The sequence below is a fragment of the Moschus berezovskii genome, chromosome 11, assembly GCF_049115385.1.
Source record: "Moschus berezovskii isolate FMDL1 chromosome 11, NW_MosBer_1.0, whole genome shotgun sequence".
Taxonomy (NCBI): Eukaryota; Metazoa; Chordata; class Mammalia; order Artiodactyla; family Moschidae; genus Moschus; species Moschus berezovskii.
Window position 1 is genome coordinate 107755964 of NC_142470.1, and position 6132 is coordinate 107762095.

Genomic DNA, 6132 nt, shown 5'->3' on the forward strand with positions numbered 1-6132 from the left:
TTACAGGGGCCAGGATTGTTTAGTTTGGAGATGAGAAAGCTCAAGAATGACTTAACTACTGTCTTCAAACACACAGAAGCATTTATTACAAGGAGGGACCAACTGGCCCTTTCCTTCTGAAACTGGAAGAACAGAAAGCAGCTGGATTGTGAAGGAAGGCATGCACTCTGGGCCCTCCCTGAGGTCGCCTCCTCCATGGCGCGTGGTTATCTGTAGAGGGTTAACATCAGTGGAGACAGCCAGGTGGCAGCTGGGCACCTACTAGGAATGCCCAGACATCTAAGTCAGGTCTCTAGCAGCCAAATGAAGTGCAATGATTCTGTTAGTCCCAACTAGAGTTGACAGCTGCTCTGCAACCAGCAGAGTACCTGGCATGCAGTTAAGGAACAGATCTATGAGGATTAAGTGAGAACCAGACCTACCTCTCTGATGGGGGAGGGTTGGATGGGAGAAAGACTGATGAAGGAGCAGGTGGACTGTTTGGGAGGCCAAGGTGAGCGGCTGACTGGGCCCAGCCCCAGCTGAACGCCAGAAGGAGAGTTCTAGGTGGAAGTGAGCCTTCGATATTCCCTATCCGCTCTGGGACAGGGGCTGAGTCCTCTGACACTGTGACATTGTGATATGACGAGAAATAGATATTTGGTTTTCATCCCCTGTTCCGGGCACAAGGTCTCCAAAAACCCATGGAATTTCCTAAGTGGTAGGGATGAGAAGAGCATCTTAGTGATTCATGTGGCTAAGCAGCTTCATATCCAACTCTGTGACACAACGGACTACAGCCCACCAGGCTCCTCTGTCCCTGGAATTCTCCAGGCAAGAATACTGGAGTGGGCTGCCATGCCCTCCTCCAGGGGATCTTCCCGACCCAGGGATCAAACCCACATCTCCTGCGGCTCCTGCATTGGCAGTGGGTTCTTTACCACTAGTGCCACGTGGGAATCCCAGAGTCTGACCAAGGTCACAGTTAGTAAGTGGTGGGGCTGAGATGCGAACTCTGGTTGTCTGGCTCCAAGACCATGTTTTTAACCACTATACTAACCAAGAGCTATTTATAATAAGCCGTTTCACCAGGTCTGAATTTATGCTAATGAGATGACTTCTTGATAACGCTATCTCAGGACTGGTTGCCAGAGAAACTTACCATGTGACTAGAGGGTTGGAACTTTCCATCACGCCCAACCTCCATGAGGGGAGGGATACTGGGGGCTGAATTAATCACCAAGGGCCAAGGATTTAATCAAATCTGCCTACATAATGGAACCTCCATAAAAACCCTGAACAAATAGGTTTGGAAAGCTTCTGGGTTAGGGAATACCTATATATGCTGGGAAGGTAGTGCCCCCCAAAGTTCATGGGAGGGACAGGAGCTCCTACATTTAGGATCTTCTGCCTAGGTACCTCTTTATCCAGGTGTTCATTTGTATCCTTTACAATATCTTTTATAATAAACCAGAAATAGTAAGTAAAATTACTTCCCTGGGTTCTATGTACTGTTGAAGCAAATTGTTAAGCCTAGGGAGGAGGTCAGGGGAACCCCTAATTGGTAGCCAAACCAGACAGAAATGTGGGTAAGCTGGGGGCCCACTACTTGTGACTGGTGTCTAATTCCCAGAGAGCTTTATGGAACTGAGCCCTTAACCTGTGGGGTCTGTGTTAACTCTGGGTAGTTAGAATCTAAGTGAAGTACAGGACATCAGCTGATATCTGCAGAGAATTAAAGAATTTCTTGCTAGGGAAAACCCACATGTCTGCAATGAGAAGTACTGTGAGTAGAGGAAGTTTCCCTGTCACCACCCTCTCCTTTGTGGTTCAGTACTTGGATGAACCATATCTCCAACCATCTGCTCCTAAATTTCACCCACACTGAGACCCAGTGCTCCACCCTCACAACTTCCCACCCATTTCTCTCTGTTCCTTAGGGCTCAGTTAGGTCTTTGAGGCCCTCCCCCAACTTATTTCACACCTCCTGCTTCTAAGCAGGTTCTGTACCTCCCTCAAGATCCAACTCAAGTGCCTCCTTGCCTCCTTTCCCCACCCCTACCCAAGTTACCTTTCTGCAGCCATGCTCCTCCATTTAGCTCCTCTGCAGATGGAATTACACTCTGGGTCTGACGGCTCTACTCATTGGTCTTGTCTTCCCGAGTGGAGGTCCCTTAAGAGAGGAGTCCCCAACCTCCAGGCTACACAGCGGTACCTCCTGTCAGATCAGCAGTGACATTAGATTGGAAAATGAAGTGCACAACAAATGTAATGCACTTGAATCATCCCAAAACCGTCCCCCTGCTTCCTGGCCCATGGAAAAGTTGTCTTCTCCCAAACCAGTCCCTGGTGTCAAAAAGGTTGGGGACCTCTGCCCTAAGAGAAGTCTCCCTGGGACTCCTATTGCGGCTGGGCTCCCAATCTATCATTGCATCCCTGACTGGTTCTCAGTTTCTCAACCCACATTTAAACTGCCCGTGGAGGATCTTCATAGAAACTGTCTTCTCTCTCAATTTTCTGCTCCTCCCCAAGTTTCCTGCTTGGAAAACTCTCCTGTCCTCAGTCACATCTGCAGCTCCCTTCTCCCTTGCTGTTTCATGGTACATTCTCAGCCTCTTCCTCAGCAACCCCCACTCCCCACTAGCCACCCATCCCTACTGGCCATGCTTACCACTCCAGAGAGGCTTTCCTTCCTCCCCCAGCACTTGGGGGACTCAAGAGTTCTCTTGTCAAAAACTCAAGTCCTACAGTGCCGTCCCACAGCCTCCCTGAGTATGGCAGTATGGCTGAAGGTCTGCGCACGCTTGCTCCTGGCCAGTGAACATAGCCTGGTCCTGCTCCAGCTCCCCAATTTTTCTTCTGGTTGCTGGACACAAGGTAGGCTAACAAAGACTCTGTGCTTGATCCTGCTTCCTTGGGAAAGAACGCTGTGATTGATTAGTGATGTCTGCCCTGGAAAGCACAAGGTGAAGTTGCCATGAACCCATCCTAGCTGAGCACACGGCTGTGGTCCCGCCCCCCTGGGCTCCCTGACCCCTCTTCACTACCGTGGTTAAAGCTGGCATTGTGCTTACCAGTTACAGAGTGGGAACTCTGTCCTATTTATCATTGCTGATACCAGAGTCTGACTCACATGGGCATTCAGGAATGAGAATGAACTGTGGATGGAGAGCTCTGAAAACTGGAGAAGGCACTGGCACCCCACTGCAGTACTCTTGCCTGGAAAATCCCATGGACGGACGAGCCTGGTAGACTGCAGTCCATGGGGTCCCAAAGAGTCGGACACGACTGAGCGACTTCACTTTCACTTTTCACTTTCATGCATTGGAGAAGGCGATGGCAACCCACTCCAGTGTTGTTGTCTGGAGAATCCCATGAACAGAAGAGCCTGGTGGGCTACAGTCCATGGGGTCACAAAGAGTCAGATGCAACTAAAGCGACTTAGCACTCATGCATGAGTAGAGATAAGAGACCACCAAATGTTATCTTCCTACATGAGCTTCAACATGTGTAGCAGGACAGTGTGAGCAGAGTTCTGACTGCCAGTCCACCATCTATCTTTATCATACATATTTTTAAACTGAGGTATATGGCTCAGAGGTTAAAGCGTCTGCCTGCAAGGTAGGAGACCTGGGTTCAATCCCTGGGTCGGGAAGATCCCCTGGAGAAAGAAATGTCAACCCACTCCAGTATTCTTACCTGGAGAATCCCATGGACGGAGGAGGCTGGTGGGCTACAGTCCACGGGGTCGCAAAGAGTTGGAGACAAGTGAGCGACTTAACTTCACTTTCACTTCACTTTGTATTCTCCATAAATGGAGAAGGAAATGGCAACCCACTCCAGTGTCCTTGCCTGGGAAATTCCATGGACGGAGGAGCCTGGTGGGCTACAGTGCATGGGGTCCCAAAAGAATTGGACACAACCTAGGGTAAACAACAAAGGACTTAACACATGACATTTGTTTCAGGTTGTATTTGCTATACCTGTGTCATACTGTTGGTTTGGACTCAGTGTTTGAATTCAGGCTGGATTATTTGGGGCAAATCATTTTAATGTCACTTTACCATCCCCAGGCCTCAACTTCCTCATTCATGACAGGTGCCTTCTGGCTCCGAAAGCTCCATGACCCTATGTTGGATCTCAGTCTCCATGGAGACATCTTGGCTCCCGAGACCTCCCCGACCACCCATTCCCCAGAAAGCTAAGTTGGCAGCAGCTTCTCTCCTGAGGCTGTTTGCTTGTTTGTTTTAACTTTTAATTGGAGGTTAATTGCTTTACAATGTAGTGTTGGTGTCTGCCATACAACAGCGTGAATAGTATACACGTGTCCCCTCCCACTTGAACCTCCCTCCTGCCCTTCTTGTGGCTGTTTTAATGAGAGATCATTTGCACCTGAAAATTTCAGCAAAACTTCAGACATCTCACTTCCTTCCCTTCCTCCAGGATCTGCGCACTTTTTTCAAACAGACTTTGCCAACTTGGACCTGGAGCTGTTGTCCAGTCCACCTCTCTCTCACTCTCCCCCCACCCCCCATATCTATCCTGCTCTTCTGTTACCTTTTTCCCAGCTGCTTGCTCCCTTCCTCCCTTCAGCTCTCAAGGAAGGGAGCATCACTGCTCTTCTATTCCTTAAGCTGACCCTTCCGGAGCCCCTCCCACCCCTGGTCCAGTCCCCAGCCTCAACCCCTACCCCTCCCCCCACTCCAGTGCTCTGACCTGGTTCCTCAGCCTGGCATTTCCCCCTCTGCTGGGGGGGGATGGGCACCTGGACACTGTCTGCTTAGGGAAGAACAGCCCTGGCCTCCAGCTCCAACTACTGTAATTGCTTTCAAGCGTTTGAATGCATGATGGATGGGAGCTGGGCCTTGGGCAGGGGCCAGGGAGCCTCACATATTCACAGGATGTACTTGGACAAACAATCCAAGACTGCAAAGGCCTCTGGCTGCTGCAGCTCCGCCCTCACCCCAGCTCATCTGACCTGAGGCTACTCAGAGTTGCTTCAGCATGACAGAGTGGAGTTTTTTTTTCTCTCTTTTTCAAAAAATTTTATGGGAGTATTTCTGAAGATTCATTGGAAGGACTGATGGTGAAGTTGAAGCTCCAATACTTTGGCCACCTGATGCAAAGAGCTGACTCATTAGAAAAGACCCTGATGCTGGGAAAGACTGAGGGCAGGGGGAGAAGGGGACAATAGAGAATGAAATGGTTGGATGGCATCACCGACTCAATGGACATGAGTTTGAGCAAACTCCAAGAGATAGTGAAGGACAGGGGCAGTCCATCAGGTCACAAAGAGTCAGACACGACCGAGTGACTGAACAACGAATAGTTGATTTGCAGTATTGTGTTAGTTTCAGCAGTACAGCAAAATGAATCATTTTATACATATATATATATCCACTCTTGCTCAGATTCTTTTCCCATGTAAGTCATTACAGAATATTCAATAGAGTTCCTCTTTCTTCTCTTTTAAACAGATTTTTAATATATTCAAGGATGCTGGAGCATGATTCAGCAGCTGGGGGACCAATAGTCCTCTCCACAGGGGTTCCCACTTGGGGAGAGCTAAGCCTCCACACCTGCAGGGCCTTGGGAGTAAAAGGCAGCTGGGAGGTGGGCATGTGGCTCCTATTCTCCCCGAGTCCTGAGCAGGAGGATTTTGTCACAAGCCCAGCAGCAACCCTGGGCTTCCCTGGTGGCTCAGATGGTAAAGCATCTGCCTGCAGTGTAGGAGACCCAGGTTCGATCCCTGGGATGGGAAGATCCCCTGGAGGAGGGCATGACAACACACTCCAGTATTCTTGCCTGGAGAATCTAATGGACAGAGGAGCTGGCAGGCTACAGTTGAAGAGTCAGACATGACTGAGCAACTAACACATGGCAGCAACTCCAGGGGCAGAGCAAAAACAACTGACTGGTCTGGGACATAGAAGCTTCTGGAAGAGCATAATGGCTCGATGCCTGGCCCTGTTAGGAGGCTGGTCACATGCTACCTGCTGCCTGGGACCATCCTGGGACATGGGCCAGGTGTCTAACCGGGAGTTGGGGGGGGGGGGCGTGTGGGAGGGTATATGTCCCGGAGCAGGTCTTTTTGCAGGTGGCTGGACCCCCTTCTCAAGGGCAGTGCTCCACTGCAGGAAGTGGTCGGGAGCG

General features: G+C 50.0%; 1 long non-coding RNA gene across 1 annotated transcript; it reads right to left on the minus strand.

The window, feature by feature from the left end:
• Window positions 1–294: 294 nt before the first annotated feature.
• Window positions 295–2905, minus strand: LOC129539927 (uncharacterized). Its single transcript, XR_008682550.2, has 3 exons — window positions 2651–2905; window positions 2051–2197; window positions 295–693 (listed from the first exon to the last, which is right to left on the minus strand). It is a non-coding gene; the product is annotated as an uncharacterized LOC129539927 (long non-coding RNA).
• Window positions 2906–6132: the final 3227 nt, after the last annotated feature.